General features: G+C 33.7%; 1 long non-coding RNA gene across 1 annotated transcript in view; it reads right to left on the bottom strand.

The window, feature by feature from the left end:
- LOC136041915 (uncharacterized) overlaps positions 1-16,102 on the bottom strand; it is a 444,858-nt gene that overhangs the window by 99,087 nt on the left and 329,669 nt on the right. The gene's annotated exons all lie outside the window — the stretch shown is intronic.

The raw sequence follows: 16,102 nt of genomic DNA, 5'->3' as shown, positions 1-16,102 counted from the left end.
CTTCCATCGATGATTCTGAAGTATTTTGTGTGTGAAACAAGACGTGTACCACGTGTGGTAAGAACGTGAGTTTTAGCGTGAATTAAGCCGACTGTGCAGAGTCAGGTTTAGGGGAGGGGGAAGAAGGGACCCTTGTCCCTGGTGCAGGAATTTTAGGGGTGAAAAATTTCAAAAAAAAAAATCTAATGGTCACAAGTTATAATCATCTGTAATTTTGAATTTGAATTTTATTAAAATAAGTAGAGGGCGTAATTAATCAATAAAAGCAATTAATTGATTATTAAGTGATTAATGAAAAAATTTAAATAATTACAGAACAGATAGCTCTTAAGAAACAAAACATAAGTAAAGTAATTTTTCTTATGTATCTTTGAATGTTGAATGTTTGAACTCTACAGCAGATTTCAACAACATGTTTGTTTGGCTTGAAACGCTTATCTTGAAAGTTTTCAAGTTTGTTACTTCAATATTCATATACTATCCTGAAACTATGGTTCTTTTTTTATTTTTTTCGGCCGTATTTTCACAATGGAAAATAAAGTAATTCCGCTTGAAAGGTCTTTCTCTTTTAGCAAACGTGACGGTAAATTAACCTGTTCAAGCAGTTAAAAAACTCCTTCCTCGCCAAAACTAACAAAGTAAAGAGCAAAAATATAAAAATGGTGGTTTGTAATATAAAAATATATTAAATTATGCAAAATATTCTTAAGTTGAAAATAATGAAATTTATAGTTAGAACAATCTACGATTTTGACAAGTTGATGATTTCATATTCCATTCTATGAATTGCAGCATCCAACTGACCAATTTCTCTGCTGTGTCTTGTAATGTCGTCATCTAATCTAGTGAGATCCTGGTAAACATTACCGTACCTAAAGATAAAAACAATACTAATAAAAAGAAAACACTTTTTTTATTTTTAGATTCCAATCTTTGAGGCATCTAATCTGATTTTACAGTTTGACTTATAAAGAAAAGGTGACTATGACAAAAATAACAAGTTAGGGCTGCAATGAAGTTTCAGGTAAAAATTTATGGACATATTCCAATGACTTAAGTAATAATAAACTTTCCAAACCTATGGTAAAGTATTAGCTAGTCATCTCGTCATAGATATCCTTTTCTGAATTATTTCTTTGTTCTGCTGTATTTTGACACAATCGGTTCACATAAAGGTTGTTCATTGGAATTGATATTTATCTCTTGTTATCTCTTGGAATTGATAATTATCATTCATTCCCATTTTATATGACCCAATTCAAGCTTATAAACTAGCTATACGGATTAGTAATTTTGTATCGTTTTTAAATCAAATAGCTTAAAATAATAATAATAATAATAAATAATAACTTTAATAATAATATTAAATAATATGGCTAAAAGCAAGCTTTTAGCCAGCGTTGCGATGTTTTTTTGCTGTAGGAAAACTACCACTGAGAGCTGAACAATATCTACTTTGATAGTGTTTCCAGTGTAAATCAAGGCCTTTAAATTTATTATATATAATAAAAATCAATTACCATACCCACAAACACTCAAATTAATGATGCGCTGTTTACAAAGATCCATTTTATTAGGAAACTAAAGATGAAAAAGATAGCTATAAATCAAATTGTACGCCATACATAAACTGAGCATGTAGGCTACAGACATTCAAATACCGGCTGCGTACAAGTTACGTTAGCGGAGTAATAAATTCTTTTTATGTGTCTCCTTAGTAGTAACAGGAGAATGTAAAATTTATACTAATACAGTATACAAAATAAAAGGTCCCTAAGTATTGAGCCGTAACAGAATTGTTTCCCAATATCTTAGAACTGAAATCTCAAGAGCCCTAGAAAAATCACAAGGATTGGTTGCCTGTCACTAAAAAAAAAAAAAAATCCAGAACCACTGTTACAACATATGGTGTCAATTTGGCGATTCATTTGATGGGTCTTTTTTTAGAGACAAGTAGCAAGCTTGTCGCCCAGCTTTGACCTGGCGAAGATGGAACTGTGGACTCCGTATTGCCAAGCTCAGCATCAAAGCTCTGAACTTAGGTATGACAATTGAAATTAACTTTTTATGCAAGTAAAAGACAGCAAAAACAAAAAAAAAACAGATAAACATTAACCTTCAAAATAATCAATAAATTAAAAAAAAAAACATTTAAAGAAGTCTAGTACATAAAAACTGGCACCAATGGTAATTCAAAAAATTATAGGCTAGAGTAATCATTACACAATTAATGGATAAAAGATGAAAGAAGTGGCAGATAAATAGTTAGACAGATAATTCTTAGTGATAAACGACTATCACCAGCTGCAAAAAAAAAAGGCTGAAATCAACATTCAAGTCAAACAGTTTCAAAACCTACACAGAAACACAATAATAATGCAGATCAAAAATCTAACAAGAAGAAAAATCATTAGAGACAACTTACAACTGAAAAGAAAAGGTTTGTTTCAAAATTAAAAATAAAGAATAAGGCCCAAAACCTGAGATATAAAATTATTTTTATTCTTCCTCTCCGATTTGGATAGTTTGTATTGTGTTTCTATTTGTGTGTTTATCCCACAAATCTGACCTACACTCTAGTCTAACAGATCATATTTCCTTTTGCTTCTTTTCCAAATGTCTTACTTCTCGATTTAGTCTAAACAATGAGAAGCCTTCTGAATCTTGGTTTCTAAAGTTGTTATAAATATTATCTGGTGTACAAATTTATATATTTTATTATGTATTGACACCTAGACAGCAGTGGATCACTAGATTAGCCTTTTATAATTTTAGAAGTTACCTTTCCGATCCAAAATTCACTTGTAATTTGACAGTATCATATTCACTCTGCTTTTGGTCGCGGATGCTTAGTAAATGATTTCTTCTCTCTCGCATTGAGATTAATTGTTCTTTCAAATAGTTTGTCTGTATAGTCTAAAATAGGTGAAGTTATTTTAAAATCTGTTCCTATCACACAGGCTAAAGTAGAGTAGCAGAAGAAATATTTTTGAATGAGAGACTGTAGTTGCATTCGTGCGAAATATGTTTTGGATTATTTATATTACACCCTAGTCGATTTAGACAAAAAAGATTTATAATCAAAACAACATTTCAAACATCTTTTAATTGCCATAAAAAAATTAACAGGATGTTTTTACATACAAATAGAAATTCTAAATTTCACTCCAAAGAAAATCCTTTCATCAAAATCATCATTAACTTTCCAGCAGGTAGTATTTTGGCCTATTTTGAACTGTTTCAATCTGCTCTTGAACTAATTTGAATTTCCTGCTCGATCTGTAGTATCGAGTAGAAATTCTGAACCTCGGGCGCTGTTCCCAAAGAATTTAATTTTGTAACAGTAATAAAACTAGATGAACCTAAATATTTCATAAAAGTATTTAAGTGAATATTGACTCAAACATTGACGAGAAAAATATAAATAATTCACATTCTTTTAGCTTATGAACATAGAAAATGTTTTCCCTAGTAGAACAACTTAATCTACAATTTTTAAATCTCATTAAACCACCGAGCCACTGTATTTTGCAAAATTCCTGAAATCATAAGACTTGACACAAAAGAAAAAGTCCGCAGTAAACAAAGATCCATGATAAAAATATAAGCTATTAAGCGAATGGTGCAGGACCATCAGATTTCTTGGTAGAAGCTCATTGTATAGCCTTTTTAGAAAATCCAAACCTATAGCGAGTTTTGCTGCTACAGCATTAAATGCAGTTCCCACCTAACATTGTAATTAAGAGTCCATATCCTTAGCTCATTTTTATTCGTTAACAAAAATAATTTTTATAGTTAAGTTAATATGAGCAATGAAAGAAATAGTCGTAACAATTTGGGAGGTGGCTCTTTTGATTGGTTTTGGGATAAAAAGTCACGAGATAGGAACGAATATATCTTTACTCACAGGCACCTTTTTAATCTCTATTGGTAACGGATAAAAATTATGGGTCCTCAGTATGGGCCAAAACACTTTTTCTGATCTGTTTGAAGGATATATATATATATATATATATATATATATATATATATATATATATATATATATATATATATATATATATATATATATATATATATATATATATATATATATATATATATATATATATATATATATACTTTATACCCAGCGCAAAAAAAGATTTAAAGAAAGTTCAACCCGATTATTCGGCCCAAAAAAAATCCAAAAATATCTTTCTTTGCGATCGGTTTTAAATTTATATCCTTAAGTGAAAGAGCAAAAAACCACACTTAAAAAAAACGTCCCAGTGCACAGTAACTCAGTGATTACTGGGCCTCAATGACTTTCACCGGGGCCATATCCCTTCAAATCCCAGTCGTGGTACTTTTTTTAAGTTTTGTCAAGATGCAGGTGTTTGTTATGTAATAACAATTGTCAGATTACTTATATAAATGTTTTCCTCAAGATGCAGGTGTTTGTTATGTAATAAGGAATGTTTTTCTTTGATTGTTATGTTAATTAATTAAAGAACCTAAGGGTGTAGGGAAAAACCTCCAGGACCCGCCATTGGGGAACCTTCACGATGTTGATATTATCATGCAAACTTAGGCGTTACGTAATAATTTTTTCTATGATTGTTATGTTAATTACTTCAGAATCTAACGGTGTAGGGAAAAACCTTCAGGGTCCGTTTGTCAAGCAGGGAAGCTTGAAAGGGAATCTCTTTGAAAAAAGATCTTGGTCCAGTATTTAAATTTGAAGATGACGCAATCTCGAGTGACTTGGTTCCGGGTGACACCTGTAATCCAGTAAAAATCAGGTTTTGAAGGTCAATGGCACGTGACTTGTAGATCTAAAGGTTCACTTACCTCAGTATTGAATAAGAGTTCAGTGTACAATATTGTTGATATTGTTTTTGACATATTCTTTAGTAATTGATGCATTTAGACTATTGGAACTTATAGGCACTAGTAATGGAGAAATGAATCCTAGAGAAGCTAATGTAGCAGTTGAAATTACAAGGGGTTGTCAGCTATCCTAGAATGGGACTAGATGTTTGCGAGATATGTAACATCATTGAGCAAATTAAATTTTAAAGAACAGTTATATTTTACAGCAAAAGTTAATAAAATGCATTACAAAAGAATACAAGATTGGTTAAATGCATCAGAGATATATATTGAAGACAATCATCGGAAACAATATTTAAAAAGGAGTGACTTTGCTGCTCACTTTGATCCTCACTTTGGCTGCCAATATAAGTACAAGCTGAATCCTGACGAGCTGCCACCACTTTTCGTATACAGGTTTTATTAATAAACAAATTCACAAACATTTTTAAAGCACATTACTCTTAGGGCACTGAACTTTATATTATACATGTAGGAAAGGTTATTTTCAACTAGAAAGTTATTCAATCGCGTGAAATGCATCAGTGACATATATTTAAGACAATCATTGGAAACAATATTTAAAAAGGAGTGACTTTGCTGCTCACTTTGATCCTCACTTTGCCTGCCAATATAAGTACAAGCTGAATCCTGACGAGCTGCCGTCACTTTTTGTATACAAGTATACAAGAAAGATTTGTATACAAGAAAATCAAGTAGATTTTCCAATTTGCTCAAGAAAGCTTTTTATGCGAGGCTTGTAGGATGCCCACGATAGGCCAGGATGATCGAAAAATTCAATAATATTTGCTGTTTGAAAGATGCATAGTTAATGTCCTATCTTTACAGTTAACGGACCAGTATTAGAAATGCTAAGGGTATCCTTAACACTTTGAATATGTTCGAGGAAATCTGAAGGTAAGCAATAAGATTTTTATTTGTACATCTAGGGTTTGATTTGTGTTCTTGGTGACAAGTCTAATAGAACCCTGCCATCGGGGATGATTTCCAATAGGTTTCCAATTGATTTAGCAAAATAAATGCTATACTCTCCGTCAATGGCTTGGCAAAGCTACAATCTAAACGTACTGTGCCTGTTTGGACAACACACATGTCTTAAGTACGAGACAAATAAAATTAAATGATACTATGAGTTTTTGCAAACATTCATCGATTACACCATTTTTAAATAGTTGTGAATCTCACCCTAGGGATTGCACTGTCAACTCATATAGAGTCCTATAAGATTTATCAAAGGTAAATTGTAGAGCGGAATTCCATTACTTTACACATAATAGATGAAAGTCCAAACACATCAAATTTTTGTGGGAAATTTGTCCATGATCAAATTGCACTACTACTTTTTGGAAAAGTCAAAGCCAGTTGTGAAGAGATTTTGCCATTGATAATGACGAGTCGATGTAGGTACGTGAACCCGTAGCAATATGTCGTTGATTCATGATATTATACGGAACGAGTAGTTGGATATTATTTCCACTAGTCCTTAAATTTTCATTTGACAAAGCAACGGAACTCACAAAATGTTGTTTTCATACATGAAGTATTGCCGAGGTGAGAGAGACTGCTGCATCAAGTGCAGTGGCAAGTACTTTTTGGGGAGGTATCCATTGAGGTATGCTAAATATTCAATTATTTATTTTCCCAACCAAGTTTTAATCGCTAGTTGTCACGTCTCTAACTATAGAGGTAGCGTCAGTGTCAGTTTCAGATTGATATCGAATCGCTAAACCTCTATATTTCTTATAGAAATGTGGAGTCATCAGCATCAATTGTATCTCCATTTATCTAATTTGTCCCAAAAAAATGTGTGTAGTATATAATATTCGTAAGATAACCCTTCGGCTGCACTTGGTTTTTCATTGTTAGATTTTTTGAAAACCACCCGCTAATGTATAAATTTTGAAGTTAAATCTATGAAATAGTCATCACTGGAATAAATTTGAAAATGAACGCTTTCAGAGAGCGGTTGTTGTGGACAAAATTGTTCATAGTAGCCATGTTTTACAATCACTTGAACATTTTTATACTGGAAAGATTAAATGATGAGGTGATTGAGGGATGAGATTCTTTATGGGGTAGATATGGCGCTTCTAGGAAAAGAATTTTTTTTCGATTGAACAATTTTTACTCTTGGTTTCTTTTTGTTCTTTGTCAAGAGTGATGTTTTACGCTTCTCATGACTGGTGAATGATAATGTGTTTCTCGCCCTTTTTAAACCATTTCCGTTCTGACGTGATTTCAGTCGCTCACCGAGGCATCGCACACTGAACCTGAGATTTTGTGAAATAGATTCTTTAAAATCCTTCGGAGGGTCCCAATAATATAGCGTAGAGGATGAAAAATCTACGGCAACCGGATCAGTATATTTTTTAGCCAGTGGTAGTGGAGAATGAAACAACTTAGAAAACCAATTGCCCAGGCCATAGCCCGACATTGACGAACGACCCCTGTAATAGTCCATTCCATTACCCAATTGCCGTGGTCAAAGAGTAGCAATATAGCAATCAATATCAGGACAAACAAAAGTAATTTTTTCTATTAGCAATCTCACTGAATTGCTCGAGAATGACATGTAATCATAGCCAAAAATTTTGTCACTGCTAAAGAATCGCCCAATTCACTTCTTAACATTAACTGACAGAACAACAAATATGAAATGTTTACTGAAATATATTGAAGGTGATTTGTATTGTAGTGGTTAATGTGTTTGTGAGTGGTTTTTCGTTCGAGAACACGTAGAAGGGAGACATTGGTATTAACGACTCTTGATGTCTCAACAAAGGACGCATAAAGAAATATATGATTGTCCAAAGAGAAGCCGGGTTAATACTATGCAAAAATAACAGGTTCCATGCCACAGGCCGTTTCAGCACTTTTACCCCCGATTACATTTAGTTTAAAACAAATAATATCTCTCAGATCATTGTTGAGATGACTTACTTCATTCTCGATGGGAGAGCTAATGTAAACCGTACCATTTACCAATGAACAGTTAAAGTTGAATGTATAATTACTACAATCATAATTTTTTCTATTGATTGCACAGCACAAATCATTGATGCTACCATATTCTTTGTATTTTACTGTGTGATGCGGGTATTAATCACAGTAAAGTAATTTTATCCATTCCTATTCCTTGCTCTAAACTGGTCAAGCGTTTTGTCTAACGCAATCATCGATCCCTATCTGATCTTAGTCCTCTGGAAGTTCGTCTCGGTGAAAATACACTTGACATTTTTCTTAAACAATATTCCAATGAAAAGCAAGTGAAAAAGAATAAATTCAATGTTGGTGACAAATTTTAAATCAATCTAACAAGTAATATTTTTGAAAAATGAAATTATTAAAGGTCCACTGAACTTTTAAAGTGTCAGAAGTCTTGGATACTAAACCTGTAAAAGTTTTGTCTGTGATTTTATGTCATTTTCGAGCCATTCAGTGAGATGGATAACAGATAAATTATTTTTGTTTGTCCTGAAATTTATTGCTATATTATTACTCTTAGACCACGACAATTAGGGTATGGAATGGACTGTGACGGGGTTCGTTGACCAATGTCGGCTACGGCCTGGCCAATTTGTTTGCTAAGTTGCTTCGCTCTTCACTACCCCTGGCTAAAAAATATATTATTCCGGTTGCCACGGATTTTGCAACCTCTAAGCTACATGATTGAGGCTCTGGAAAAAGTTATAAAGAAAGCGTTTCACAAAATCTCTGGTCTGGCGTGCGATCCCCCGCGATCAATCGGATATAAAGCTACAACATGCTCCGTCCAATTTTATTTTCTGAAAAACACTTACCACTGCCCTTGATGCAACAGTCTTTTTTACCTAGGCAATGTTTATTTACGAAAATAATAGGTTATGAGTTTTGTTGCTTTGGTAATTGAAGAATTAAGGGCTGGTGGAAATACTATCAAACTGCTCGTTACCCATAATATCACGAATCAATGACATATTGCTATGGGTCTACGTGCCTACACCGAGCTAGTTTCAGGCAAATTTAAATTACCATCAAACTAGGATTCAGCATGTACCACCCACCCCCCAGCTTGATTACATTTAACATAAATCTCTTCAATAAAGTAATGTCATTAAGAATATATACAAAAATAAACTAGTTTCATCATTCCCCCAAGAAAAATAAAGAAAAAAATTATGAAATTAGAACTGAAATACTGAAAAAAACAAATAAGAAAAAATGCAAATCGCTCATGCTACCATATTCTTTGTATTTTACTGTGAGATGCGGGTATAGATCAGAGTTAGGTGATTTTATCCATTCCTCTTCCTCGCCTCACACTGGCCAGTCGTTTCGTCTAACACCCTGATTGATCCTTGTACAATCTTAGTCCTCTGGAAGTTCATTACGGTGAATATACAGCTGACATTTTTCTTAAGCAAAATTCCAATGAAAAGCAAGTGAAAAAGAAGAAATTCAATGTTGATGGTACAATTCGAATAAATCTATCAATTATTATTTTTGAAAAGGGAAATTACTTTAAGTCCATTGAACTTTTTAAAGTGTCAAAAGTCTTAGATATTAAGCATAGAAAAAGTTTGCCTGTGATTATATGTCATTTTCGAGCCATTCAGTGAGATGGATAACAGATAAAGTATTTTTGTTTGTCCTGAGATTGATTGCTATGTTGATACTCTTAGATCACGACAATTGGGTCATGGAATGGACTGTTACAGGGGTGTTTCACCAATGTTGGCTACGGCCTGGGCAATTGGTTTGCTAAGCTGTTTCACTATTCACTACCTCTGGCTAAAAAATATATTGCCCCGGTTACCACGGATTTTAAATCGTCTAAACTACATGCTAGAGGCTCTGGGAAAGATTTTAAAGAAAGCGCTTCAAAAAATCTCTGGTCTGGTGCGCGATCCCTCGGTGAACGATTGAAATCACGTCAAAGCGGAAACGGTTTAAAAAGGGCCAGAAACTTTTCATCACTTATCAGTCTCTACTCAATTCAAAAGCGAAAAACATCGCTCTTGTCAAAGAAGAAAAAGAAATCACGAGTAAAAATGGTTTAGATCGAAAAGAATTATTTTTAGGAATGATATATCTACCACATAAAGAATCTCATCCCTCAATCACCTCATAATTGAATCTTTTGTATAGAGAAAACGTTGTTGTGTGTATAAAACATTGTAACTATACACAATTTTATCCGCAACAACCGCTTTCTGAAAACGTTCATTTTCAAGTTTATTCGAGTGAAGTCTATTTTATAGATTTGACTTCCACATTTATAGACTGGCATGAAATTGTCAAAAAATTTAACAATGAAAAACCAAGTGTAGCCGAGGAATTAGCCCATGAAAACTGTGTACTACACAATTTGCTAAAATAAATAATTTTTTACATAAATGGAAAGTTGGTGAGTACAAGCAACAATCTTTCAAACTCTGCAAGGCATATACAATTCATGCTAATTATTCCAGATTGCTAAAAGAAATTGAGAACTTTAGCCCCTGGATATGAATAAAAAACGGACCCTGACACCACTTAGAGAACTGACAGCTAGTGATTTACACTTGGTTGGAAAAATTAATCATTAGATATTTAATATACCTCAATGGATGCCTCCCAATGTTAAGATTTATATAAAGCTCCAACTTACCCCGTCTAATTTTCTTTTGCAAAAAAAACATTTACTACTGCATTTGATGCAGACTCTCTCACCACGGTAATGTTTTATGTACGAAAATAACAGGTTATGAGTTTTGTTGGTCTGGTAAATGAAAAATTAAGGGCTGGTGGGAACGCTATCAAACTGCTCGTTTCACATACAATCACAAATCAACGACATATTGCTACGGATTTACGCACCTACACCGACTCGTCGAATCAACGGCAAAATTCTTTGAAACTCACTTTGACTTTTGTGAAAAGTCAAAGTGCAATTGGACTATGGAAAAATCCTCCACACAAATTTAAATGTTTAAACTCTCGTCTCTTGTATGTAAGGTAAATGGAATTCCGCTCTTCAATTTTCCCTTTGATAGATCCTACAGGACCCTAGATGAATTGACAAAGCAAATCCTAGATCGAGATTTGCAACTATTTTAAAAGGATATAACCGATGTATTGTTCACAAAAACTCATGTTTTCTGTAATGTTTTCATGTAACTTTCATTTTAATGACGTCAATAATTGTACTGGATTTGTCTGGTACTCAAGACATGTGTATTGTCCTAACAGGCACAGTACATTTAGATTGTACCTTTGCCGCGCTGTTGATGTAGAATATAGCATTAACCTCGCTAAATTAATTTGAAACATATAGGGAAATCACCTCGGATGGCAGTATTCTAATAGACTTTGCACCATGAACACAAATAAATCGACTAATGTATTCAATTTGGATCCCTACATGTTTAAAATATATCTTTTGCATACCCTCAGATTTTCTCGAACATATTCATCATTGTTAATAGTAGTCCGGCAACTTTAAAGACGAGTTGTTATTTATTCATCTTTCAAACAGTAAACATGTTGAATTTTTCGATCTTCTTGGCCTACCGTATGCGTTCTACACGCCTCATATTAAAAACATTCTTGAGCAAAGTGGAAAATCTATCATTCAAAATCGGAAAAGAGTACAAGACTTATCAACCAAAAGCTTTGATTTTCATAGATTGAATTGAATATATTGAAAAAAGACAAATCAAGAAATATATCATTGAATACCGAAATCAGCGGTGAATTACACATAAAATATCAAATACTTCAACATATTCTTCCCTGTAAGGCTTTATGACCAGGAAAAAAACAGGGGAGAAGCAAAATAAAACAATTTGAACAAATACATTCAAGAAACAGTTCTCAAACAATAAATGACATTATAAACACATTATAAACAATAAAACGAGTCCGTTGATTTTTGAATTAAAAATGGAATAGTTGTGGGCAAGTCAAGTCTTGGCTAATTGTAGAAAAAGCCAAGACATATAGTCCAATTAAGTGGGCATCAAGTCATGGCTAATTTTCTCCCCTTCATTGCCATCGTTACCATCTCCCAATTATACTACACCTCTCATGCATCACCAAACCAAAAAATAACCCCCCCCCCAAAAAAAGTCCAAACTAGGCAAGGGATTAAAACATGACTCCATGTTTTATCATGTTCTAACATAGTTTTTGAATATAGCAAACGAGTGACAGCCCCGTGCAGACTTCGACAGATTGTTCAAAATTATGCTACAAGCTATCAGAGGGTTAAAGTTAGACCGTATTGACGGATTATAAGGTAATTGTAAAATATTGGAAGTGCGGAAAAAATGAGTCGACTGATCGCAAATGAAAGAAATATTAATACATAGAACACCAGGAACCTGGCCATGTAACCTCAAAAAATTTAAAGAAGCACAAGACAGAAAATAGAGAGATCTCAAGTCAAGCAAGGATTTAAGTAGGGAACAGTTAGTATCCTGTATAAGAGTCCTTGATTTATTATATTATTTTAAGAGTGGCTTTAGTGATGAGTCAGATAATGGAACAGCATGAATCATAAGGCTGGACTAGGCTGTAGACGAGGAGTCTAAGAATTGACCCTGAAAAAATGTGTTTCAATTTTGTAAGGATCTCAAGGCTTCTGGAGACTTTCATTTTAATGACGTCAATATGAGGCTTGAAGGAGAGATTGTCATCATGCAAGAAGCCTAGGAATAGAATTTAACGATCCTTAGGCCCATCGAGGGGACCCTCGATATATGTATTTCATTTAAACCAGAGCAATTCCTTGAAGCTCTTGAGAAAATAAGAAAACATGACTTTCTAATATTTAAGGCAAGATAATTAAGACTAAACCACTGAGTAACTCTTTCAAAAAGGTCAATCATGTTTGAACAGAGATCGGACTCAGTTCTACTGGCTCTGCCAAGATTACTGTCATCCCCAAAAGCTGTAAGTGTATCAGCGAAGGAAGAACTCTTTTGACAATTAGTGATAGTTGCAAGTTTATAAAGACGACAACAGGAGGTAGGTTTTAGATTTTTAAACCGCATTTATGAGGTCATTAACATAAATTAAAAAGAGTATCGGCCCAATGACGGATCCTTGTTTAACACCAAACTCTATTTCAGAAGGGTTGGGAAAAAGAGGATCAACCTAGATAACTCAACTAGATAAATAAGATAGAAACCGAGAGTAAGTACTTCATCGTATTCCAACATGGGATTGTTTCGATAGAACAATCTTGTGTGTTAGTGAATCAAAGGCTTTTCGTACATTGAGAAAAAGAGCATTAGAGCAATCCACCTTTAAAAATTGCACTAATATTCTTTAAAGCCATTGGGAAGACACCCTTTTCAAAGGACATATTGACAAGCCTTGTAAGAGCAGAAACGATGACAGGAAGAAAGAACTTGACAGCCTTAGTAGAAATATGGGCTGGACCAGAGGTGAGCTACCTTCAAACCGTTAATAATTCTGACTATCTCAACTTCGTAGATAGGCTCCAAAGCCGTTGGCTTAAGCCAAGGAGGTCCAAGATAAAACCAAAAATTATTTAGAGAAGAAGAAGGAGTTCCAGAAGAGGTTTTAGTTATCCCGATATTAGCAAAGTAAGAAGAAAGTGCGTCTTGCACTTTCAGGTCACACATTTTGAAACTCAAGAGACCCATATCAAAATACAGTGAATTTCGGTAAAGATTCTTCTTGGTTAGTAATGCCAACAATCCATATTGGCCAAAGGAAATATCTCTTGAACTGTGCTAACGCCAAATCTTATTTTGAAACTGTACCATGATAAAAACAAGGATCCAATTAAAACGAAAGTTTACTTATCTTTAGGGGATACACTATATGAAAGCAGACATCCTTATGGATGGTGGCCCTGTGGAACATGGGATCCTGTTAGTTTTTCCAACTCTCCTCTGACATCCCAAACTGCTGCTATTCAAATAATCCAAATCAAATTTATCCGTATTTCAAATTTCCCGGTTTTTGATATGCACAATTAACTCTTATCTTTCGATATAGTGGATATACTTACAATGAATTCCTTAGCATTACGTAGACAATCCTTGATTGAATGGCTTTCTAGTTGAAAATACTCTATTTCACCTGTATAATATAAATTTCAGCGCCCTAACAGTGATGTGCTTTAAAAATGTTTGCGAATCCGTTTACTAATAAAACTTTTATGTACAAAAATCTTCCATTCTTTAAATTTCTTCTTCCACGCATAGGTAACCATAGACAGTGATAAGTGGCGGCACTTGCAGTGGCAGCAAATCTTGGCATGCAAAGTCAGGATTGCATTATCTAAAATATAATGTAACTTCATTTTTATTATATCTTCTTGTAAAGTCAATAATACTGTTTTGATTCATATTATGAAATTCACGCAGTGTAATTTGCGTATTTGAAGCAATATCACACACGATATTCTCATATGAAGAATCACTTTCTGTAATAGTCAAATAAACATCACTAGGTTTATAATCGCAGTAGACAGTATCTTCCAAGATATTAGTAAAAACTAAACTCTGTTATTATTCCAGAAATTTAAGCTTATACCAAGTTCTACCGACAATGCCAGCCTCGTAAAAACAAGCTGAAATCACGTTTAGCATTTTTTCCCATTATGCCAGGGTATGTATTCTCCCATTGATAACATCTATCATAGTGACAATTGAAGCATAGGGAATACTCTAGTGTGAGGGTCACACATATCTTCAAGACACGAATTATAGTCTTTAATTTTCAATGTATATCCCCCATGCAATCTACATGGATTGCATAATCTATACTTTTCCTCATAGTCATCAATAGTAGTAAAATCTCACAGGAAGACCAATTGCCCAATGCATACAAATATAATGGGCATGTGTAAAACATTTTCAGTGTTGACTCTCTCACTTCCAAAATGAAACTGACTTGCAATCGATAAAATGAATGTCTTCTACGAGGAGGAGTAATCGTGTGACGTCTCGAAACTTACTCGACTTATTTGTTGTTTGGATAGCGTCTATACAGTGTTTACAGGCAAATCTACTATATCATTTTCTTTTGTTTCAATTAGTATGCTAATAAAATAAGAAAATGCATCTGGCCCGCAACGTAAAAGTTTCATACAATAGTAAAAAGATTGAGAATAGTTTTTTATTATATCGTTAGGCACTCTTTTAGAGGATATTTTCTTTTTAATTGATAACTCTTGAAAATTACCAATTATCAAAAATTTTACCAAAGTCCTTAGGTCCCGTATGATTTTTTGTTTCTCAAATCCAACAATTTTTTAATCTTGACACTCTCACTGCCGATTATAGACTAGCAAAGGATAAAGATTCTTTCTACCTTCTCGTTGCTAGTAATATATCCAAAAAGAAAAAACATTTGAAATGTAATAGTAGCAAAATCACTTCTTTTTATATATTGATTCAGATCAATGTCATCAATATATTTCACTAATGCAGTAAACCCATCTTATAATATTTTTTTAAGCACTATATTTACTTTTGCTGCAAAACATAACTTTTCTTCCAACTTGAATTTGTTCAATGATATTACAGATCTCATAAACATCTCGTCCCATTCTAGGGTTAGCCGACATGCCTTCGCAATTTCTGCTACTACATTAGGTACTCTAGGTTTCATTTCACCATTACTAGCGTCTTCAAGCTCCAATAGTCTAAAAGCATCCATTACTAAGGAATATGTCAAGAATAATATCCACAATATTGACACACTGAACTCTTATCTAATACTGAGGTAAGTGAACTGTTAGATTTAATAAGTCACATGTCGCTGATCTTTAAAACCTGTGTTTACTGGATTATAAAGGTCCACTCGGAACCAAAACAAGTCACATGAGGTTCCGACATCTTCATATGTAAATACTGAACCAAGATATTTTTTACAACTGGGGCTTCCCCGCTTGACTAGCAGACCCTGAAGTTTATTCTTACATCCTTAGGTTTGCAAGAAATTAACAAAACAATCTAAGAAAAAACTATAACGTAACGCCTACGTTTGCATGATAATAGTGGCATCGTGAAAGTTTCCCTCTTGCTGGTCCTAAATGTTTTTCCGTACACCCTTAGGTTTTAAGTAATTAACATAAAAATCAAAGAAAGAACTTTCACGTAGCGCCTACGTTTGCATGATAATACAAGCATCACAAAGGTTCCCCACTGGTGGGTCCTAAAGGTTTTTCCCTATACCCTCAGTTTTTTTTAAGTAGTTAACATAACAATCAAAGGATAAACTATTA

This window comes from Artemia franciscana, unplaced genomic scaffold, assembly GCF_032884065.1.
Source record: "Artemia franciscana unplaced genomic scaffold, ASM3288406v1 PGA_scaffold_49, whole genome shotgun sequence".
Classification (NCBI taxonomy): Eukaryota; Metazoa; Arthropoda; class Branchiopoda; order Anostraca; family Artemiidae; genus Artemia; species Artemia franciscana.
Note: the sequence above shows the minus strand (reverse complement) of the source record. Positions and strands in the feature narration are given on the sequence as shown.